Here is a 25627-nt window from a genome sequence, read left to right as displayed (position 1 = left end):
CGATCACATTTAATTATTTCTACAAAAAGGAATGGCTTTAACAGGAGAGACTCTCACATCAGAATAGCCCATAGTCCTGAAGTAGGGGCACTCACATGAAAGATTGGAAACCCATGTTCAAATCCCTTCTCGTCATCAAGCAGAGGAGAGAACTGAACTGTGGTCTCTCAGATTGAGTGCCTAACCCCTGGGTTCAAGGTTATAAGGGTGATCTCCTCACCTCTGGCTGCATTGTGTGGAGTTAGGCACTCACCACAGCTGTTCTTATGAGAAATGACTTAGGCATCTGCTTTGTGCTATGTTAGGTGGTTTCCCATGTAACATGCTGGGTTTTGTGGTTGCCATACTAAGGTGCCTGTAACACTGCACCTCATATTCGTCATAGTGCTATTATGATATGATTATAGCATAATTATGATGCATTTTATGCTGCAAGACGGGTCATGTGAGGTGTCATTGGAAAAGTTATGATTTTCTGAATAAGACTGTCCTATTTGTATGCATGTATCATTTTTGAATCTGAAGTTATAAATACTGACTATGTATCTGTACTTCAGTTGTAGTTACACCTGGGTAACGCCCACTAGACATGATGCTTTCAGTCTAGATAGCTGGTTGGGAAGGGCCTATTCAGGGCAATGAGGCATTAGGGAAAACAATGGGCCTTAGGAGAAGCTTAACTCCCACACAGTGAGCCTTCGTGAGAACACTCCAGACAGCCTGTAAGTAATGCTGCTATGACTCTACAAGGGCATGTGACCAGGCTACATGATTCTGGACTCCATCTTGGGATGCCAGTATTTTTCCACAACTGGCCTGGGAATCAAGTTTTGAAATCAAGGGTTCCCACCTTATGCTAAAGCTATATAAGCCAGGTAGTGACATCATCTGTTGTTCTTCACTCCCCATCCAAGAAGACTCCTGGAAACACCTGAGGAACAAAGACTGAACTGGGGGACGTGCTGGACCCAGGCTAAAGGGATTTCTAGCCTGGGTATGAAAGACCTGGGGATTCCAAGCTGTAAAGCAAATGCAGCTTGTCCCTTAAAAATCTGCAGCCTGCTTGTATCCTCAGCCAAGGTGAGAATTTGCTAATTCATATCCTATCTTTCTAGTATCTTAGTAAATAAACAAAAATGCAAATTAAGTCTATGTAATCTGCTTTGATCTGTTTGCTATCACTTAAAATTATCTTTTCTAGTTAATAAACTTGTTTTTGCTTAATCTAAACCAGTGAGTTTTTAAGTGAAGTGTGTGGGAATCTAAGCTCAGAGGGGCTGTTGCATATTCCTTTCCACATTGAAGGGGAGGTAAACTGGATAATAAATTCATACTGGTTGGGATTTGGACCAGGGCAGGACAGTAGAGCCCTTGGAAACTGGTGGTTATTTTGGCTGTAGCCTTTTTACTGTCTAGCCAGAGAGCCTACATGTAACTGCAGCTGGATGTATCCCTATTTATGTGAATGCTGGTGGAAGTGTAGGATCGGGAGCAGGTCTTCAGCTTGTCACAGCAGCACAGTGAGAGGGAGCCTAGCCGGGTAGGTCAAAGGGCTTGCTGGTATCCCACTTCCAGGTGGCAACCTGACTGGGGAATCCATCACAGTGCCTCTCTTTCCTCTGCAATGTGTAGGCATCTTGGGTACCTACTTGTGGATTCAACTAGGCAGTAGGGTGCCTAAATGAATTATTCACGGGTGCAACACCCGAGTAGCTTTGTGGAGCTAGGCCCAACTTCCTAGCCCCTGTGCCACCGTGTATACCTGCTTTTATACATGTACAATTAATATTTCATTATTCATAAATCAATAGTAACTTGAATGTTAGCATTAATTCTACCTAATCGTTTTGGAAAGAAACAACTATGCCTGCAATATGTGAAAATGCCACACTCAAATTTGTGCATTTTGCATTTTATTTTTCTTCAGTGAAAGGACCAGAAGACAAACTCTGGGAGTATGTGGCAAAGAACAAATGTCCTGGTTATCATTTGAGGGAAACAAATATAAGAGTAAGTTGAGAACCTTAAGGTGAACCTCCCCACTGTGGAACAGTTCCTCATTGTCTAAATAAAACAGAGGGATAGAGGAAAGGCATGTTGTTGAATCATTAACTGTGACATGTTCCTACTTGCATACCTTGGATTTGAAATTACATATAGTAACACACTACTAAGCTTTTTAATTTTAGGGCTAGATTTTGATACTTTTACTCACACTGAAAAGCACATTAGAATTTGGCCTATTGACTTCAGCCATTTGAAATACTCAACTTTCACTGAACATAGCTAACTCATTCTAATAGGTGAAAAATTTATCTTCCAGGGATATGATAATTCCATTTTCCAGTCCATCTACTATGTTCCTCATCTAGTCGCTTGAATTCAAAGGGAGCTTTGCATGAGTAAGATCTTCAGGATTTAGTCTGTAATTTTTACAGTTACAACAGTAGGCAGACATCTGCAACAGAAGACCTTCAAGGGTAAAGTCAACAAAGGCTACCGAGGTCAAAGTGTATGCAGGTCAGAGAGCAGCTTTCTCCCCACCTTCTCTTCCCGCCTCTCTTTGTGGACCATAATTAAACTTGATCTAGGTTTTAAAGCTTGTAGAGACTTTGATAAAACAAAGAAATAGATTCTGAAAATAAGAGAGGGGGAGTCCTCTGAGTTCAGTGCATATTCCAATCTCTTCGGTCTCTAAATCTGAGCACACCATTAGATTTTCATAATTCCTCCCACTTGATTACAAAAAAAAAAAAAAAAAAAAAAAAAAAAAAGGTCAGAAGAGGTGGCGGAATCACAGGGATGAATTAAATTGTCAACAAACCCCTCAGATTAGATGTTTGTTTATTTTATAAATAGAAAGAGGGGCTAAGACTAGATCATACACTGATAAAGCTAATAAAAAGTTTGGTAGAATAAAAATTTAAACTGCTCTACTGCTCCATCAAGGATGAAACGCCTAACCCACTGCAATCAATGGCCAAACTGTCACTGACTTCAATGCAGCAAGGATTCTGGTCTGTGTGAAACCTCAAAGCATCACTCTCCAGAGCACAGTGTGCATGCCCAGTGACAGATACTGAATGGATTTTTACAGCAAAAATTTAGATGCTAAGGGATTTTGGGCATTGGGCATCTCCCGAGTTAGGAGGCAGCTGAGCAGAGGGTTTAGTGATTTCAGTGGTGCCTAAATTTTGGACTTTGGCACCTAAAGTGGGAGTTAGGTGCCTACATCCTTTTGTAGGATCTAGGCCTTTACCTCTATTGAGAGGGAATCACCTTGAGGAATAAAATTGCACATAGAGCAAAAATTGAACAACAAAGGAGAACAAACTACCCGCTAGACCTGCAACACGCTGCCAGATAAGTATACATTTTGATATTCTTGTTTATTTGTTTACATAGGGCAGATAATTAGGATTCTAAAATTCTGGAGTAAGACCATCAACTCACTTCATGTGGGCCTCCGAATAGTTATTAAAGAATAGACTCAGTCAGTCACTTCTGATCTGAATGGGACATAGCCCAGTAACCCTGGGCTGAAAAGAGCAGCATTCCACTACCAATCCGTATTTATATTATATAAGCACCTACAGTACTCTAATGAGATTGGGGCATGTTTGTACCAGGCGTCTTCAGAGACTGTCTTCATCCCAAAGAATCTGTTCTTTAACTAGACAAGACAAAGTAGAATTATCCCCATTTTACAGATCAGGGACTGAGGCACAAAGAGATCAAGTGATTTGCTGAAGGTCACACACAGAGTCCGTGGAAGTGTTGGAAACTGAACTTCAATCTCTTGAGTACCAGTCTAGTGCTTTAACCACAAGGTCCCTTCTCTGAGCCTAATTTATCAGGATCATCATCAAAATTAGAAAGCTGAAAATTTAAATGAAGTTACATTTTGCATTTTCCACTTCACTCTATTGAGTTTTTTGGAATTATTTGTGTGTATAAAGTTACTCACATGCAGTGGTGTTTGCAGATTTGCGTTCCTAATGAGATATACTTCAATATACAGGCCCACCAGAAGTAATAACAATAATCTGACCATCTTTTATTACAGTGTGCTTGCAGTATCCATGAATCTTAAAAATAAAGCAAAACTAGGGAAAAACCTTGAGTGAATTTGGAGCTGAAAATGATCTGTTTTGGTCTGCTGGCTTGCAAATGGTTTTCTTGATGAAACTTATGAGTCCACTGGAGACAGCTGCAGATCGATGAGCTGAGCATAAGATAAACCTGCTGCATGAGTTTATAGTTAATTGCACATCATCTTTTTGTCTCGCCATAAAACATTTCACGCCCACCTTGCACAGTAAAGGTAACATAAGTGTCGTAAACCATGTGTCTCCTGTGCTTTCTTTTTGCATTATTCAATTGGTCTTGTTGTTAGAATGCTGTTGAGACAAGACAAATTTGCTAAACCAGAGCTAAAGCATACCACGTCTTTTTTCAGATGATCTCCTCCATCGTCTAATAAGGAGAAATGCCTCAGAGTTATTTGCATACAAATAGCTTTATTTCTCACACAGTCACACTAACTCACACATCTGGTAGCTAGCACACACAGCATATGACTGATCAATTTGCATAGTGTGAAATACACCCATATGCAGAGAGCTCATACACAAGACGTACACCTTCAATGGGAGTTTCGGGAGCCTGGTCCCTAGCAAGAGCTTAAAGTTATTATTGAACTAACTTACGTCCTGTCACCTACGCAGAAGGAGCTGGAAAGTCCATAACTGAAGCCTCATTGTTTACCCTGTGCTTTCACAGCCCCTCTCTGGCAGAGGAGCTCCTGTTCTTGCCATGGTCCTCAGAAGTTCCACTCAGGAAGGATGTGTGGTTTCCACAGCACAAAGAGGGCACCACACAGAAAAGTCAGTACGGATGTCTCACCACTTCTCTAGCCATGGATCCTGCTCTGAACACAGCAGCTTCCATGGAATCTAGGGGAAGGGAAAAATTATGCCACAGATGCAGCCCTCCATCAACCCTGGCCCCAAGCAGAGAACTAATAAGTATTTGCCCCTCTTCAGCCACAGAGGCAAAGTGCATGATCTGGGCTATGTAAATAGGGAGGAGAAAGGAGACAGTGAATGTGAACTGTGACACAGTGGCCCTATCGACAGCCTCACATATGATACCTTATAGCTAGAGCAGGGATGCTACAGCATCTGTAGCTAAATCTGTATTTAATTCCTGATGGCCTTATGGGGGCAAAATAGTGCAAGAGCTGGTCATTTCAAGGTATTTCCATTCCATCCAGTGAAAAGGCTGGAGCTCATCTTATTTTGGTCCCATATACAGTTCACAGTGGGCTGTATGATCATGATTGTGGTAACATGATACCATCTTGTAATGTCTCAGGAGCTAACACTTCTAGCTACATCATCAAACACCACTCTGGCCTGGCATAAATTTGGATGCCACTTTCCAGTAGCTGGAAAGACAAGAGTACTCTTCATCACTATTTTAAACCATGTCTATTTCAAGCTTGGAGGCCACAATCAAAAGTGACAATTCTCATAATAAATAAATAATTTAAACTAAAAAAGTTTTAAAAGCGACACAATAGAGGAATGCACAGGAATATCAGAGGAAGAGATGAGTTACTGAAAGGAATGAAAAATTGGAAAGCACCCAGGCAAAATAGGTTTCATGGATGAAACACCTAACAACTCTCCATGACTGATTACTTGAAGAACTTAATAAATGCTTCAAGAATGGATGTCCAAGATGGATGGTGACAGGGAAAACTGTCCTCATACAAAAAAATAGAGAAGGCTGCAGTGATCCTATGAGTTAAAGGCTGATCATTTTTTTTTTTTTTTACCAACCATATGGAAACTTCTAACGTAATTTGTTGCCAAGAAGTTCTGGATAGTGCTAGCTCAATGGAATGTTGCCTCATAAGCAAAATGACTGCACAGTAAAACACAAGAGGGACAAAAGATCACTTCAGGCTGAACTGGAAGATCACAGAAGATGAAAAAAAAGCAAATTTAGAGATGGTGTGGATGACTACCCAAAAGCATATGACAGCATCCCACATTTGTGGATGCACAAAACACTGAAAATGTACATCCAAAGATCATTTCCTTTCTGCAGCAATCAATGGTTAACTAGAACAGTTGACTCTACCTTAAAGGGACTGTCATTGAGGTCCAAATCAAAAGTGGAACCTTTCAAGGAGATTCCTTATCACCAGTGCTGTTCATGGTAGCGATGCGGTCACTGACATGGATGCTTCATGAGGTAAATTGTAGTTACCAGATCAGCAGAGAGCAACGAGCAATTAACCATTTGTTATACGTGGATAATCTGAAACAATCTGTATGGTCACAAAAGGAGATACAGAGATTGATGGTGTGAAGACAAAATTTGGTGAAGACATAATGTTGTGGGTTGGCTTGGCTAGAACAAGATAAATGTGTGTTGATATCTGTTAAGAGGGACAAACTGATACAATCAGATGGCATACAACTTAACCAAGGTACTAAGCTCTCTCTCTCAGCATGGATCCTACAATGAACATGGAATCAGGGAACCGTTAGAACAACAATATAAAGAAGTAAAAGAAGAAATGAGGAAAGACTATTACAGATTAGTAAGAACTACTCTAAGGACAAAGCACAACTCAAAGAAATTGTTCCAAACCATTAATATATGGGCAGTACCAATAATATGGTACACTGCCAGAGCAGAAAAAAGAAGAAAAAAATGAAATCCACACAAGAAAGCTCAAGACAATAAATGGCATAATGAATACCATTCAAAATGTGTACAGGATGTCTATTCAACAATGTGATGGAGGAAAAGGTCTGCTATCTGTAGAGAAAGCAATTGACAATGAAGTCCATAACATCAAAATATACAAGAGTGTAATAGGGTCAGTATCCATCTCTTGTGAGCGCCCCCTTTTCTCTGGCCGATATACCTGCAATCACAGTCTTTTTTGGGTGGCACCCGCCTCTCACACATAGCCCCCTTTCGTTGGTTGGGTGTGAGCCTGCTTTTGGGTTTAATTCTTATATCTTATATAAATCTTATATAAGAGGCACCCACCTCTTGCAAGCACCCCTCTCTCCCCAGCTGCTGATGGTTCTCTTGGTGGGTCTTCAGTGACTCAGCCCTCTGGCTGAGCCACATACACTGTCCCCCCTTCCAGTGTATACAGTCCAAGTTCTTATCTCGGCCCTGGTATGGGGCCGTGGCTCTAAGGCTTCTACCAGAGGCACTGCCTTCTTTAACCACCCAGAGGGGGCCCATCTCAGTACCCACAGCTGGTGGTGTTTCAGCAGGCCTCCCTGGGCGCAGTCTCCAACCAGACCAGTGGGTGCCATCTTGGTACCCTCGCTGGCCTGGCTAGATTCTGTGCTCAGTCCCCCTGGGCTTCAGCCTGCCCGCACTGACCTTCCGTTGGTCCTGCTGCTCTTCCTGCCAGCCAGGCACCTGTCTTCATCCGCCTTCCCTGGGCTTCAGTCTTGTCTGCAGTGAATTCTCCACAGTAGCTGTCCACAGTACTGCTGCTATTCCAGTCACCCAGTCTTCACTCCTCAAACTCCACACAGCAACTGAACTTCTCTGATCTGCTGCCTGTCTTATATAGGGCCCTTGTGGCCCTGGATTGGCTGCTCCATCAGCCCCTCTGATTGGCCACTCCTCTGCAGCCACTCTTGGCTTCCTGGAGGACTTCTCTCTGCTCTATTCTTGAGTAGGGTGATGCAGGGCCACGAGGTCTCCAGCAGGGGCCCTCTGGACCTAGTCCACCCTATCACAGTGAGTAAGAGCCAGAGTAAGATATCATCTGGTTGTGACAACAAACAATGGCCGAACATGCACCCCAAGCCAAGAAAGCAAAAAATAAATGATAAAGCATATAGTCAAATAAAGACTTGAAAGATTTACACAGAAATCAATGCATGGACAGTGGTAGAGAGATAGATCAAGCCCATTAGTGATCAAAGGTTAACAAACACCTGGCTTGAAGATAACCAAAAAAAGAAACAGCGACTCTCATTATGACTGCACTAGAGCAGTCCTTAAGGCTTAATTACTTTCTAAAGAAAAATGACCAAGAGAACTGCTCTCTGAACTACAGAATGTGTTCCGAAAAGGAAGAGACAGTGGAGCATGTACTGAGTGCCTGTAGGAGCCTGGCTGGGAGAGAATATATAAACAGACACAATGAGGTCACCGAGTGTCTGCATTGGAGTCTCTCTGGCAAGTACAGAATTAAACAAACAAACTATGCAGAATTATGACCACCTAACTGAAAGCTCTCCAGAGGACCAAGTGGCTAAGATTTTATGGTGTCTGGCAATCACCACAGACCAAACAGTCCAAACAAATGGGCTGGACATAGGTGTTGTAGAAAAGATGACAAGACCATGTGTAGTGGGGTTCACCTGGGGGCTGGCAGGGTGTGGCTCAGCAGTCTCCCAGAGTCTTGGGATGGCCTTGCTGGGCAGTCTTCCAGTTGGCCAGAGGAGGAGGAGGAGGAAAGGGTAGGGGGACCCAGGTCCTCATTCTCCACCAGGGCCCAGCCCAGGGCTCAAGGGGGAAGTGGTGAAGAGAGTCTCAGTGCCCTCTTAGCTGATATATCAGGCCAGCCACCCCCAGGCCTCTTCCTACCTTCCTATTCTCCCTTCAGTTTGGGACATACCAGCACTCTGCTTCCCTCTCAGCAAAGGGCTGCTCTCACAGTCTCAACAATTAAGGTAACTTGCTGGGGCTTCCCAACTCACTGTCAATGTCCAATTTCAGAGAGAAGGTGGGCGAAAAAGGGTGAGGCCTCTGGCCTCCCAGTCAGGTCTTAGCTACAATCCAGGCCCATCCCCTGTAGATCACCCTGTCCCAAAATCTAAAGCCTAGCTGCCTTCCTACAGACAGTCACACTCACTCACCCACCCCACCCCAATTTGACTGACAGAGTCCTCTTACATCAGACCTCCATTTGGAGCATGCTCTGCAGCTGCTGAGGGGCAGGGCCTTCTTGGCCCAATACTGCTCCACCATTCCTTTAGCCTTAATAGGGGGTCTGTAAACTCTATCACACCATGTTCATTAATATGGCCATACCAAGCAAACAGAAAAATAAAAAACCAAGATAGCGAAGTGAGAAGAACTCTGCCACAAGCTCTGGAACAATTATGGAGAACTGAAATAAAGACAATGCCATGGATCCCTGGAGCTCTTGGAGGAATCCCAAAGGGTATGGATGAACAGCCCAAGTACACGTTAGGAGTACAAAATATCACAATTATTGACCTCCAGAGCACAGTGCTCTTAGACGCTGTGAGAATTTAAAGGAAAGTCAAAGGAGGACAAGTGCATTTGAGCACCTAAAATGCAGGAGGGTTCAATATCTTCAACAACGACTTAGATATTGGCATAGAAAGTACGCTTATTAAGTTTGCGGATGATACCAAACTGGGAGGGATTGCAACTACTTTGGAGGACAGGGTCATAATTCAAAATGATCTGGACAAATTGGAGAAATGGTCTGAGTTAAACAGGATGAAGTTTAACAAAGACAAATGCAAAGTGCTCCACTTAGGAAGGAAAAATCAATTTCACACATACAGAATGGGAAAAGACTGTCTAGGTAGGAGTACGGCAGAAAGGGATCTAGGGGTTATAGTGGACCACAAGCTAAATATGAGTCAACAGTGTGATGCTGTTGCAAAAACAGCATGCGGGCAGGGGACTGGACTCGATGACCTCTCGAGGTCCCTTCCAGTCCTATAATCTATGAATCTATGAATACTGCTGATGCTTAGCTGACTACTTCAGGGACAGAATTCAGATAAAGTGTTTAGCAGGATTTCCCCAGGAACAGCCAAGCTGAAGCAATCAGACACACACTGTGGGAATGAGCAAAGTGAGTCTAATGGGCAGATAAAGGAGTTATCCCAAGTGTTCTTTACAGTATACAGCCTTAAATTCCAGAATTTAAATCTCTAGCAAATAGCTGCTCGCTGTTCTTCCCCATTGCAACAATTCACTTACTCTTTCAAAGGGTCCTTTACCAACACCGACAACAAAAATAATGGAAACCAAGAAAAATTGTGCTCATTCTTCTTGAAAAGCTTCTGAAAGCAATGTCTGTTGAGCTAATTACTGAATAAAAACTAAAAAAGTTTCTTTATTCAAGAGAGGAACAAAACTACCTTCTAACACTTAACCAATAGCTCACCTTGTTGAATTAACAGCAAAATGTAAATATAGGTCCCCATGAAATTAATATCACAGTCCATATTAATGGCCTCTCACTGCTGCATAAAAAAAAAAAAAAACCCAGAGGGGTTCCCCCCTCATCTCTTTCAGATGGCTGTCACTGTATGGGGAATTTGTTTTAATACAAGGAGCTCTTTTTGGTTGTTAAAAAATTAGCTGGTCAAAACAAAATTTGAATACTGGCATATTAATTTCTAAAAGGTGACAGTTGTGTGAGTTCTGTGATGTAGTGATATCACTGCACAATAACTAACTCTACTGTTATACTGAATAACACAGGGAAATAGTTCTGCTTCAGTGAGTACTTAGTACCGTAATTATACTTCCTCTTTTCAAAATGCAGTGCTTATTTTAAAATGGATAAAGTGTATTTTACATATTTGAGTTGTAAACACCTCTGTGTATTTGGGAAATGAATGCTTTTAATATTGCTGCTTCTACATTTTAAGAAGGAGAAAAGCTTTACCTCTGGCAGAATTGCTAGGGGATAGCGACAGGGAATTTTCAGTTCTCAGTAATAAAATAAAATGGATTTTATCCTAAAATTATAGAAAAACAGTTTAGTAACATACAATCCTATGAGAGTATAAATAATGCACCTTAATGGTTGAGGATAACCCTAACTGTACTGCTGAACTCATTGAAGAATTTTTGACCTCCCATTCTGCCAATCAAAAAAAGTTTATTCTCTTTCTTTTTCTTCTTCTCTATTCCCACAATTGTAATCCTGACACATCAAGTGATGGGGGATCAGTGCTAAAATGGGAAACGAGTCTTTTATGGTAGCTGGCTTCTCCCGCGACCCGGATTCTTGGGACGCAGCCCAGAGCACAGTGTATTTGGGCCAGGTGATCTATTCTTGCTCCCCTAGCACTGGAGATGGACTTGTGCAGTGTGAGCATGTGGATCTTTCATAGAGGACAATTTCTTTCTGTCATGAAATTGCTTCCAAAGTCATGATGCCCTCTAAAAATGCAGAGCCCAATCCAGCCTGCATCTAAAGCCATACTGGGTTTCTACATAAACAAGCAACATGTCAGGTAAACTACAGTCTAGAGACACAGGAAACACAGAATCTGCTCTTCAATGTGCAGCAGATATTTGATGAGTTGAGACCTTTATGAAATTGTGAATGGCAGTGAATGGAATGACAGTTCCATATTAAATTACTCTTTCAATTCAATGCTATAAAAATAGGTACTTCTAAATGAGATTATATTTTGTGCAGAAGGCAGCACCTGGTTGCACACAAGGTTATTGTGTTGTAAAGTTTAGCATCCTATTGAAATAGAGATACGGTTACAGGAGCCTGCATGAGCAATATTTCTTCAGAACCAATATATTCTTTTTGCATCACTTGTTCCATGAAAGAGAAAACAAACACTGAACTCACCAGCTTCCCAATTCATCTACCTCGACCACATTATATATTTTTAAAGGAATATGGTCACCTGCTTCTAATTTTTCCTCTTCATAGATTCATAGATTCTAGGACTGGAAGGGACCTCGAGAGGTCATCGAGTCCTGTCCCCTGCCCTCATGGCAGGACCAAATACTGTCTAGACCATCCCTGATAGACATTTATCTAACCTACTCTTAAATATCTCCAGAGATGGAGATTCCACAACCTCCTTAGGCAATTTATTCCAGTGTTTAACCACCCTGACAGTTAGGAACTTTTTCCTAATGTCCAACCTAAACCTCCCTTGCTGCAGTTTATGCCCATTGCTTCTTGTTCTATCCTTAGAGGCTAAGGTGAACAAGTTTTCTCCCTCCTCCTTATGACACTCTTTTAGATACCTGAAAACTGCTATCATGTCCCCTCTCATTCTTCTCTTTTCCAAACTAAACAAACCCAATTCTTTCAGCCTTCCTTCATAGGTCATGTTCTCAAGACCTTTAATCATTCTTGTTGCTCTTCTTTGGACCCCTTTCAATTTCTCCACATCTTTCTTGAAATGCGGTGCCCAGAACTGGACACAATACTCCAGTTGAGGCCTAACCAGCGCAGAGTAGAGCGGAAGAATGACTTCTCGTGTCTTGCTCACAACACACCTGTTAATACATCCCAGAATCATGTTTGCTTTTTTTGCAACAGCATCACACTGTTGACTCATATTTAGTTTGTGTTATGTTAATTTGTCCACTATAACCCCTAGATCCCTTTCTGCCGTACTCCTTCCTAGACTCCATTCTGTATGTGTGAAACTGATTTTTCCTTCCTAAGTGGAGCACTTTGCATTTGTCCTTGTTAAACTTCATCCTGTTTACCTCAGCCCATTTCTCCAATTTGTCCAGATCATTTTGAATTATGACCCTGTCCTCCAAAGCAGTTGCAATCCCTCCTAGTTTGGTATCATCTGCAAACTTAATAAGCGTACTTTCTATGCCAATATCTAAGTCGTTAATGAAGATATTGAACAGAGCTGGTCCCAAAACAGACCCCTGCAGAACCCCACTTGTTATGCCTTTCCAGCAGGATTGGGAACCATTAATAACAAGTCTCTGAGTATGGTTATCCAGCCAGTTATGCACCCACCTTATAGTAGCCCCATCAAAGTTGTATTTGCCTAGTTTGTCGATAGGAATATCATGCGAGACCGTATCAAATGCCTTACTAAAGTCTAGGTATACCACATCCACAGCTTCTCCCTTATCCACAAGACTCGTTATGCTATCAAAGAAAGCTATCAGATTGGTTTGACACTATTTGTTCTTTACAAATCCATGCTGGCTATTCCCTATCACCTTACCACCTTCCAAGTGTTTGCAGATGATTTCCTTAATTACTTGCTCCATTATCTTCCCTGGCACAGAAGTTAAACTAACTGGTCTGTAGTTTGCTAGGTTGTTTTTATTTCCCTTTTTATAGATGGGCACTATATTTGCCCTTTTCCAGTCTTCTGGAATCTCTCCCGTCTCCCATGATTTTCCAGTATTTGTCATCTGAGAATCTCTAAAATCCTCATTCATTTAATAGTTTTCTATTGAGAAAACTCTTTTACCTTATTTAGGGAGAGTAGTTTTGAAGCTAGTGTGGTTTCATTTATTTATAATCTTTGCTGTGCACTAGGAATTTAATGATATCAGCAGGAATATGCACAGATCCAGGACCAGCAAGTTTGATACCACTACGTACCCAGTTTAATAGCCCATACAGTCAGGGTACCGATTCCTGCAATGTGACAGGGATATTAAGGTTTTGTAACCCTAACTCATGTCACGTCATTGGTTCCCAGAAATAAAGCCTAGAAGCCCTTTACCAGCTCTTCTCTGTGTCACCCTTTTATTAGAACCAATACATAACGGTGCAGTAAGCCTCACAAATCTATTTGGCTCTGGTCCAGCCAATCATTAAAGCATAAATAATTTAAGTCACTAGATCAGCTTCAAGTTATGCACATGCTTAAGTGCCTTGCTGGATTATGGTTTTAGGAATGGGAGAAATGGTTTGGCTAAAATAAGGTCTGACCTGAACTTCTAGCCTCAAATTAAAATCAAACCTGAATGCAGATAATACTGAAAACAATTCTAACTATTTCAGCCTTTCATGTACTTCTGATCTCCAGCTGGGACTAGAAGAGCCAAAACATGGAGGAAAAAAAGTTGTTGACATGGTACAATATTTCTGGCTTGATTTGAACCAAGTAATATTGGACATTTCTATCAGTGTAAGAATTCTGTCCCAATTTACAGCAACTAGGCAGCTTGAGTAAGGTTTGCATAAGCTCATGAACAAAACCCTATGTATTGGAGGAAGGCACATCCCTAACTTGATTTTTATTTTCCCCCAAGAACAATACAAACATACAGGGCAATTTAGATTCTGAAGAACCTTGGTTTCCAGATCATCAGAATTGTACAGAAGGTCAAATTGTGGAGCTCAGCAAATTGCTGCCTTATCACTGCTCCATCCTTGTGAGCCAAACATTTAAACATATATGAAGGACAGAAAAATTACCAAGAAATCCAGAAAAGGAAAATATTAAAATAGAGTAGCTGCCAGTCATATTAGTATAAAAGTAGTTATCAGTGGGAGTTTTGCATGAGTAAAATGGTGGGATCAAGCCACAAAAGGAAAGCTTATTTTCATACGGTGGGATCAGCACTTTCTCGCTGTACATACACAACATTACATGTGACTGAATGGGTCAATACAGTTGCCGTAACTATACTGTAGTAAGGTGGTCATGCTTGTGGAACTCTCCCATGTGCGGTTAGCATTAGCAGTACAGTAGAACTTCAGAGTTACGAACTAACCAGTCAACCACACACTTCATTTGGAACTGGAAATACGCAATCAAGCAGAATAAAAAGCAAATACAGTACAGTACTGTGTAAAACGTAAACTACTAAACAAATAAAGAGAAAGCAGTATTTTTCTTCTGCATAGTAAAGTTTCAAAGCAGTATTAAGTCAATGTTCAGTTGTAAACTTTTGAAAGAACAACTAATGTTTTGTTCAGAGTTATGAACAACCTATTTCCAAGGTGTTCATAACTCTGAGTTTCTACTGTATTAGCTTCTAAAAGTACTTTATTACGATACTGTACAAAGAGAGTCAGGTATAACTGGATGTTGTTTGGAACATAATACAATACAATGTAACAATTATATTGCATGAGCAACCACCAACTTGATGCATGACAATATATTCTACGTACTATTTACTGACCTGTGCTGCTGACATGGAGTGGCATATGAGTCATCTTTAGAAGTCTGATCAACATGCTTTCAAAGATACTGTAAAAACATAGAAAAAAAATTCTGCTTACATACTGCATGTATGCAAGTATGCAATGCCAAGTTACCCCTATGTTATCTGTTAACTTTGGACGTGAGAGAGAAGTTACCCGCTCACTTGCCCTACCAGATGTGCAGGGAAGATACAAATCTACATTCCTGACACAAAGACATACATCACTGGAAGTATAATGGGTCTATAAAACAGCTGTTACTGCATCCAACCAACCATGGCAGATGTGTGATAGACTCAACATTCAGATAGCCTTGATAAGTATCCAAACCTTTGGGAATTAATGTGAACCAAAAAGTTACACATTCTTAGCTTTATGAACTCTGCCATCATTATTCGGAACCAAACAAACTGAAATTTCACGGAATCAGGATGACAAAAGGAAGGGATGTTGCCTCTCCTTGCATTTTATATTGTAAATTTATTTGATAAATAAGGTAATTTTCTATGTTTCAGTGGGTTTGATCACAATGCCAACTAGTCAATTATATAAGACACAATATTTTCCAAAGATCGAGTTCCAGTCTAAAATTAGTGTTTGTTCAAAGAAATTCTGTATTATATTAATGTACACCAACATTAAATAGAGTAGGACCTTTCAAATAGTCGTCTTGTTATGTGTAATACTTTTGTGGACACATTTTCAAATGACACACACACACACCGATAAATTATGTGTCCTAAGTAAAATGTCAAAGCAATGACTTGAAAAGCCCCTTTTTATCGGCTCACCCTCAAATCCATTTTTATACATTTCTAGTGTCTGACAGAGAAACAATCAATACCTTGGCATTAACACATCGAGGAATTTGTAACTTTCTTGACTTCCCTTCAGCTCAAAAATTGTGATGCATGCATGACTCACAGATGGCTGCTGCGGCACTCGCACAAATATGAAATCCTCTAAGGCCAAACAGAATAAAGACACAATGTGAAACCTAAAGCTTGAGGAGGGACTCTTCAGAGTACGGTGTGTGTATATATATATATATATATATATACACACACACACACACACACACGGCCAGGTCCTCAGCTGGTGTAAACTGCCAGTATAGCTCAACTGAAGTCAAAGCAATTGCAATGATTTATGTGAGCTGAGGATGCAGTCCACATTTCATAATAGACTTTTAACAAAGAAAATTAAGAGCCAGATTCTGGTCTCAGTTACACTAGAAGATACTAGAATTATTCCAGATGCAACTCAGAGTAAACGAGAGCAAAATTGAGCTCTCAGAGCTCAAATCTATCTGCATTGCACCAGCTTATGTCAATAAGACCCAAGTTACCACCTCCATATGGCTCAATGCTCACTCTGTACGGAAAACCCAGAACTGGTAAGTGCAGCCCCCAAAATTGGAGTGGCCAATCTGGACTAGGATGGTTGGGCTATGCCCATTATTATTAATGATTTGTATTATTGAAGTGCCTAGGACCCTTAGCCATGGACCAGAACCTCATTATGTTATGCGCTGTATGCACACAGAACAAAAAGACAGTCCCTGCCCCCAGGGGTTTACGCTTATTCAGCCTTCATCAGAATAGACAGCAGAAAACCCAAGGGAGAGGCAGTGGTGATGAATCTCTGTAATTCACTGCATCTTTGTTTTATTATTGTATTGTTTTGGAAACACAGGAATTGCCCAAATGCATCAGACCTGAAGTCCAGTCCATGTAGTCCAGTATCCTGCCACTGAGAGTGGCCAGTACCAGATGCTTCAGAGAAAGTTGCAAGAAATCCTGCAGAATGAAATAATGGGATAACCTGTCCTCAGGGAAAGTTACTTACAAGGTGGGCAATTCAAAACTGATAAAATGAAATACTTTTCCCCCTACAATTTGAAATTAGTCTGTGGAACTTGTTGTCACAGGAAGTTGTTGAGACCAAAACTTAGCAAGATTCAAAAATAGGAATTGGACATTTATATGGATATCAAGAATATCCAGAGTTATCATAATCAATGCTAAGAACATTTTTTGAAAGGATCTTATACCTCATGCTTTAGGGTTTACACCAATCTTTAACTACTAGAGACTAGGGTGAAGCATAATGTGGAGAGAGAGATTATCCCAAATCCCCGTACACCTTCCTCTGGAGCATCTGGTGCTGATCACTGCTGAAGACAGGATAGTGGGCACAAAGGACGTTGTGTCACATCTAGTGTGGCAGTTCATATGTTCCTTCTATTCCAATAGTTTTAACCTTCTAGTATGATGGTTTATAGCCCTTCCAAAATTCTTGGGTTGTTTTTTGTTGTTGTTTGTGCTTGTCCTATTGTAATAACTATAATAATTTTATGTGGCTTCAGGTATGTGAGGAACGAAATCAGTCTGGGAAGCATTGGAGAGAAAAATATTTCCATAACATTTGACAGGCTTTTCCATTTGATAGTATAATATAGACTTAATTTTGGAAGCCTCTTGTATTTTTTATTTAGTCACTGTATCTGCCAAGAAACCAGCAAAATATTAATAAGGAAATTCATTGTAGGGGAGCACTAAACAGCCAAATGACACATGATACTTAAAACTCATTAAATAAATTGCCTACATTTCGGGCAGTATATGAAGAGACCTCAAGAGTACTCCATGTTTCCTGCTGTTAGAATCAAGTGAGGTTGAGGTGATAAATGTACATCATTTGCCTGGCTAATACTGTAATTCAAAACTGCCAAGTTTGTTTAAACTCTTATGCACCATCATGTATATGTAAACAATAGGATTAATATGCTTGAAAGCAACATGGTTTCTGAATTAATGGTTAGGTTGCTAATAGAAGCACAGCTTCAAAAACGTCAAGCTTACAGTCTTATTTTCAGCAAAATAATATGATACAAATTGAGCCTTACTTATTACGGTTTTAGGTAATGTTCCAAATAAGAGCCCTCATATGATAAAATAAACGGTTTTAATATAATGTAAAATAGAGAAAGGAGTTCAGTCAAGATGAAAATTCCAGAGGGAACAACACAGGCCTTTTCCCCCTACTCCCTCTACCTATACTTTTCTGCTGAAGAGGTCTTCTGGTTTCAGTGCAAGCCCTAGTGCTGTAATGGACTACTGGATATAATGCCCAAAGAATACTCCAATCAGGAGTGGCGAGGACTATAAGCTGAAATAAAAACATTTTAAAATGCTAGTTAAACTCTAATTTTAATGCACTTAATACAAAAATATAGTTAAAGGAAGTCACTTAAGACAATTATAACAAAAATAAAAGCCTTATTCTCAATTGCCCTGCATCTGGTTAGTCATTTACACCCCTGAAGAGTGGGCATAGAATTCTCTCTTTCTGACTTGGTAGCATTTAGTATCTACTTTATACTGGTGGCAACGACTATGCAAGATGTATGGCAATGGAGAATCAGGCCCTATTTATTGCTGGCTAGCCCAGGGGTCAAGAGGTCCCTCAGTGACTGGTCTTATCACCATTTGAATTCACCATATACAAGTTCAGGCTTTTCCCAAACTTTCCAGGCTGGCAGTGTAGTGCATCACAAGCAACATAGCAAAGATAGTTTATTGAAGTCCCTTTATCATTTTAATAATTGGATGTCTATATTAGACATCTTATATTGGTCTAATGGATTGCCTCAGGTCTGGTTTCAAAGTACATTGAGGGCTCTGGATAAATCTGTGTAAAGACCCCCTCGTCAGACCCAGGGAAATTCACTAAGATTTGAGGGGTATATTATCGGATAGAAACTTTCTCTTCCTCCACTCCCAAAAGTGCAACTATAACGACCATCATCCTTGCTGTCACGTGCACTCAGACTTGAGACATCCTGAGCTAAGAACAGAAGTCTCTACCACATAAACTAAAGGAATCAGCCTGTGGTTGAGAGCTATAGCAGACTCAGATCCCCTGTGGATCAAGCACAGAGGGGAACTCATAATGCTCAGCAAACCACATGTTACCTAACACCATAAAAAAAAAATAGCTCACAAGTTATTTGTCCTGTCATGAATGCATAAACAAGAGTTTACTTTTCTGTTTCTCTTGTCTGCCCAGGATGTTGTTGGAAATGTATTTAACCTTATTGGGACTCCCCAACCTTAAATATTTTAAATAAAGGACCAGATGTTCAACTGGTATAAATCTGTTGAGTCCTACAAACTTCAGTGGAGCCACATTTGTTTACACCAGCTGAGGATCTGACCTGCAGATTTTAAATTAGTTTTCCTTTAGGCCAGAGAATACTTTAAATTCTCTTAACCTAACAAGCTTTTTTGAAGGGCCTGACTTCTGTAGCCTCGGGCTCCTTTTCAAGACATAAGAAAATTGATGTTTCTCGACCACAGTATTGTACATAGGGAGAAGCACCACTTATTTGCCCTTCAGACGTTAGAAAGAGAGAGCTTGATCCTGCCCCCCAAAATGCATTGATCTGAAAGCAGGATTCAGCCCCCAAGGTGGAAAGTGACCTTGCTGCTGGATTTACAGCTAGAATTGACAGGATAGCATTTGGAGAATGGATTAAATCTTGGTGACATTTCTGCACAGAATATAAAGGGAACCACTTGTAACCAAAGGAAAGAAGGTCAGATACTTTGGCAAGAAACCAATAATTAACCCTGAGAGAAAGGGAGAGAATTACATAGTATATGTACAATAGATATTATAAAATAGGAAAATACTATAAAGGAAGGTTCACAGAATTTTGCCTGTTGTTCACTAGACCCATCCTACAAAATTGGATTGCAGTTTTTACTGTCAATCCCATCATACAGTACATTCAGGCTTGAAAGCACAAGGTAAAAGTGATGAACAGCAAAGGGACCATAGGAGAATCCACCCCTTCATTGGGGGGAAAGATAGCTCAGTGGTTTGAGCATTGGCCTGCTAAACCCAGGGTTTTGAATTCAGTCCTTGAGGGGGCCACTTAGGGATCTGGGGCAAAATCAGTACTTGGTCCTGCTAGTGAAGGCAGGGGGCTGGACTCAATGACCTTTCAAGGTCCCTTCCAGTTCTAGGAGATACGATATCTCCATTAATTTGATTTGAATTTAATGAGTGTGCAGTACAGCTATCACATTGCTTTTGCTTAATAAGAGGGGAGGCAAAAAGAGGAGCCTGTAATGAAGCACATTATTTGTATGCTGTGAATCTTACAGGGGAATAAAGCTGAAGTTTTCTTTTTCTTTTTTCCCCCCCACTATTCTTAACTCAATAAACACAGTATTTAAAAAAAAATTAGAACAGAAGCCTCAAGAGAATACCATTCTCTACTATTTAGGGCATGACCCATATCCAGGATCTGATTCATAAATCTGGATTTAAAAAAAAAAAAGAGAGAAAGAATATAACTTTTGGAGGCCCAATCCTACATCCACTGAAGTCAACTGATGCTCTGCCACTGACGTGAGTACAGGGTTACACCCTTCTATTTTAAATACTGAATTTATTTAAATATACTGAATGTTCTCAGTCAGAAAAGTTTCATATCAATTTTTAACAGATTGCATGAGACCCCTGTTTCATCCCAGGCACCACCCCCATTCCAACCCTTCCCCTAAGGCCCCACCCTCGCTCCACCTCTTCCCGCCCCTGCTCCCTCCCACCCTGTGCCACCACCTGTTCCTTCCCTGGCTCCCCGTCCTGCACAGTGCCTCCTGCACACCGCTGAACAGCTGATTACCAGCAAGCAGGCAGCACTGCGGAGAGGGGAAGGAGCTGATGGGCAGGGCTGCCAGTGGGTGCTTAGCACCCATAATTTTTTTTCCACTGGTGCTTCAGACCCAGAGCAACCACAGAGTCAGTGCCTATGCACCCAAAATGAGTGGACAGTGTTGAAAATTAGATCCTAGGTCTTCACCAAGAGATTGAGGTTGGCATTTTCATCAGTAATAAGGATTTGGGGACTGACAAAAATAGGATTTAGGGATTCCTTTTTTAGTTCCCTAACTGGGTCCCAATTCTTCAAAGACTTATGCATGTGCTTAATCTGGTGCACAATGCATAAAGTAAGCCACACTCATATATCTTTGGAGAATCAGCGACTTTATCGATGCTATTTTATTTTTTTGAATGTAAGAAATGGCATCCAAAGAGGCTTCTGGGCAATCAGCATTTTGAAAATTGAGTCATTTATTTAGCAGCCTAACTTTTCATTCCTATTTTTGAAAATCTTGGTCTAGAATTTTAATGAAACTTGAATTTTAGGGAAGAAGGGACTTGGAAAAATGTATCTGACAACAAAAAGTTAATTTGAGAGATTCTCTCCGAATATTTGATGTCCCATTATCAACACTTTGTCCCAACAACACAAACAGCATAACCCCACCAGTAAAGTGTCTAGGACCACATTCTCAAAGGCTAGCACAAGAGTCACACCGTCACACGGCTTGGATCCATGAATAAACCTACAACTGCACATGTAAACTGACTAACTGGGATACACAAACACATAAGCTAAGCAGACAGCCTTAGGTACACTAAAGCAGCCGGACAGGTAGAGAAATATGCTTTTGAGGACCTCACACCCAATTGAAGTGTAAACCGCTCCTACTGCATCTCCGTCAGTGGATAAGCAGTTGCATAACTTCCTCTGGATTTCTACTTTGAAGCACCACGAGCTTAATGCTGCTAGGGTGACCAGACAACAAATGTGAAAAATCGGGACAGGGGGTGGGGGTAATAGGAGCCTATATAAGAAAAAGACCCCAAAATCGGGACTGTCCCTATAAAATCAGGACATCTGGTCACCCTAAATGCTGCAGACCAGATATTCACAGCCCCATTTAGTTTTTGATTTACTTTCAGTTTCCATGGCAATTCGGTCCTATAAAACTGCACATTTCTGTTCTTGGTAGGAGATCTTCTATTTGTCATGTAAATGAGTAACCTGCTTGGCCCCTTCAAATATTAGGTGGAGTTGTAAGTGCACAGCTGAGAGGCTAAATATATTTATTGCATTTTAAAGTGTTGGTGCATTTTAATAACAATGACATTCCAATTTAGCATTTTATTTGCTATATCAATTCTAAAAGTCCTCTCTTATTAGGTGGTATGGGTCTTTAAGTACTCCTGTTCTGAAGTACTAAAAGTCAATACAAGTAATAAATTAAATGCACAAGTGTCATTTTTCCTTTAGTCCAGCTCCATAAATCCCTCTGAAACACTTACAATATTGAAACACTGTGCTAATGGCTTCCACTGGTGACATTGTAAAAAAATAAAATAAAAGAGCTATTACACCACTATTAGTAATTGAGTGAACCTAAACACATACAACAGAACCATATTGAATTTTTAAGTAGTCTGTAACACAAAATATTATAGCTCTTTTGGTTTCAAAATACTGTGGATTACATGCTAACATGCATGAATGGGCATTATATTTGACCCTGGACCACATCTCTTGATGCTCTAACGTGATGACTTTGCCAAGAAATTTGAACAAATACATGGTGAAAAGATATTATTAGCCATACAATGTTATTGTTAGTAACAGACAAAAAAACATATTTAAAAAAATGCTTGACGAGATCCCTTTGCAAAGTATTAGTACCTGGTAAAATGTTGTTCATATTGTAGATCATTTTGAAACTATTAGAGCTCAAATTAGGGTTGTATCATGATTTAGTAAGTGTTTATTTTCCCCTATGAAGTAAAATACACTGTAGTTCAGATGTATCATTTTCACTGCTGTAGTTGTTATGAGAAGCCTCTGATTTTTATTGCTAATAGCGTAGATACAATATGGGAGGTATGAACAGCAGCCACAAAGATATCTTGTTTTTAGGAAATAGAATGACATGCTCTTTCTCACACAATAAATAGATTCATATGCCCTGATTTTTTTTTAAAAAAAGATATAAAATACATACACACACACACACACACACACACAAAATTGCATGCCTAACTGACACAGACAATTACAATACTTCCATACACAACTTGGATAGTATGAAAATAACCATTCATTTGCATGTGCAGTTATGCCACTTGCATGTTCAAATACAGTAAATTCTCAACCATTTACACAACCGTTTTTGTCCATAACTAAAAAAATCAGGTCTAGGTTTCTCTACTATAATCAAAAGTCAATTCATGCACAAAAAAAGTTAATTTGATGTGGTCATAAATAAAGCATTGATATTGCCTGGATCATTCTACCTTCCCTCTCCCCATCCCCACCCCAAATAACATGCCAAAATTCCCATAGTGTGAAAAAGAGGAAGAACTTGCTGTATGGTCTGAGAGTCTATGTTCTCTGCTAGTATTTTCTCTTGGGCAAGTACTATTAATATCTAGTATTGAGTTGACATCTGAGAAATAATTTTCTCTCTACAATTAAGTTGTCCTTCTCTTGGGACAGTCAAGCTTGGGGTTTATTGGAGCATTTCTTTTTCAGTAAATTCATTAGAAATTTGATTTACTACATCTCTCAGAAAACCCAAATAAATAGATAGAGCCTTAAGCATTCTAGTCTAGAACAATGTCCAACATCTGCTGTTTAGAATAGTTCAATAGGTGGTGGAAAATCCCTTAATCTATTCATCGTTCATTTAAAGTTTGCCTTTTGAGAGCTAAAGTGCAGTAATACTCTGAAAAAAGGGTAAAAATAGCATCCTGGAGTTCGTCCACCTTAACTGAGTCTTGGAGTTTGTTCATATTACAAGCAAAAGGTTTTTCTCACTGGTATCACGATCAACTTAACTGGAAATCAAGTTTTGGGTTCTTTGTGCATAGTGATCAGAATATAAATTCACTTATTTTGGTGATGCATCAACTGGTATTGAATCTCATTTCCTTTGTCTGCCCATATATTTATATTCTGCTTATCAGCACGCCAGAAATCAGAGCCTCCCTTCCCCCCCGCGAGCTGTCTATGGACATGACCCTCCATATGTGGAAATGAGGATCAGCAACCGCTACAGCAGTGTCACTCCAGTCTTCCCCAGATCCCATACAATGCATTCTGGGAGTTAAATGCTATGCAGGCCTAGAGGTGATGCATATAGGGTGGGCTGGTGCAGGGAAGGAGTGAGCGGGCGGGCGGAGGTAGGGCTTTGGAGAAATACTCATGCCCAGCAAAGATTAATAGACAGGCAATACAGGAACTGGGTGGAGGAGTGGGAGGGGGAGGTCCAGAGACAGTTGCACTGCCAGGGATTGGGGACCAAAGCCACCAGGATCTGAGAGTGAATGCGGTCACAGGGCCTCTGAATAGATTGCTCTGGCTTCCCACTGAATGCAGGCAGATCTTGGTGGTTGCTTGGAGACTGACCAATTTTAGGGGCAGTCTCCAGAGGTTATTTCTGAAGGAGTGGGGAATCTGGGCCAAGATGGGCACCTGCTTCACTGAGTAGCCATGAGGTCAGCTTACTGTCATTTCGTCGTCTCAGGCCTGCCCTCCCCTCCCTGTTTTGTCTAAAATGCTCACATGTTGGGTCTTATTTGAATTTATGTGGGGCACCTATTGGAGAAGGGACTGTGTCTTTAAATGTGTCCTCACCTCACTAGGGAATGGACTTTTGCTTGATTGTTTTCATGTAACTTTTGGGACAGGTGCCTAAAGCAGTGCTTTTTTGCACATATTATTCAAAATGGCTATATAGATAAAGAACACGGGTTCTCAAACTAGGGGACGGGACCCCTCAGGGGGTCACAAGCTGTCAGCCTCCACCCGAAGCCCTGCTTTGCATGCAGCATTTATAATGGTATAAAATATATTAAAAAGTGTTTTTAATTTATAAGAGGAGGTCGCACTCAGGGCCTTGCTATATGAAAGGGGTCACCAGTACAAAAGTTTGAAAATCACTAAAGAATATCCTATGGGGCTCAATCCTGTTAGGCTCTGAGCATTCTAAACCCTGATCCAGTCAAGTATCTGTTTAACCAGGAATGGGAGTAATCCTACTAAACAAGCACAATGAAACTGCTCACATGCTTCAGTGTTTTGCTTGATCAGGATCCCAAGTGCTCAGCACCTTGCAGAAGCAAACTCTGGAAGAAAAATAACTCTTCTTAAATCAGTTGTTAATGTTTAGATTTGATTAAAAATCCAGACATGTTCAATACTCAGTAGCAATTCAGAGGGAGCAAGAACGCTATTATTTCAAGCCTGGAAAAGGCAAAGGACTAACTGGCATAGCTCAATCACATAATGAATTAAATATGGAACAGAGTCTGATGAATGAGTACTCTGCAATTTCTCTCATGTCATTTATAAAGCTGCCTGCCACCTCTGCATTGCTACAGCAAATTTGACTACAAACTAAATGTAGATGGAGGTGGCATTGATAGAGAGAAATGAACTGTCTGTGCATGTGAGACCCAAATGAACTTGCTACTGTGAGAGAAGACAATTACCAGAGCAGCCACATGACATACATTCCCTTCTCTGTAGTTCATAAAAACCTCAACCCCCAGGTTATCCAGCACTGTTAGTCAACTTTATGGCAGTTGGCAAATATTAATTGGTGGGGGATAATGTTTGGTGTTCCTAGTTATAGTACTTTAGCGGCCATTTATCACAGAAATAGCCCATTGTGTCACCGTAGCATAGCTACAGCTTTAATTTGATCAATGAACTCATGTATTAGGCTTTGTAGGAAATAAAAAGCTTTCTGTCCGTTTGGATTCCTGAGGCATGGAGCTTGTTGATTTTTAGCA

At 40.5% G+C, this 25627-nt stretch overlaps 1 long non-coding RNA gene across 1 annotated transcript; it reads right to left on the bottom strand.

Annotated features, from left to right (window-relative positions):
- Positions 1-3568: 3568 nt before the first annotated feature.
- Positions 3569-22168, bottom strand: LOC135972836 (uncharacterized). Its single transcript, XR_010589398.1, has 3 exons — positions 22130-22168; positions 14923-14990; positions 3569-7780 (listed from the first exon to the last, which is right to left on the bottom strand). It is a non-coding gene; the product is annotated as an uncharacterized LOC135972836 (long non-coding RNA).
- Positions 22169-25627: the final 3459 nt, after the last annotated feature.

Source organism: Chrysemys picta, chromosome 7, assembly GCF_011386835.1.
Source record: "Chrysemys picta bellii isolate R12L10 chromosome 7, ASM1138683v2, whole genome shotgun sequence".
NCBI classification, from domain to species: Eukaryota; Metazoa; Chordata; order Testudines; family Emydidae; genus Chrysemys; species Chrysemys picta.
The sequence above is the reverse complement of the archived record's forward strand: the minus strand, read 5'-3'. Positions and strand labels throughout refer to the sequence as shown.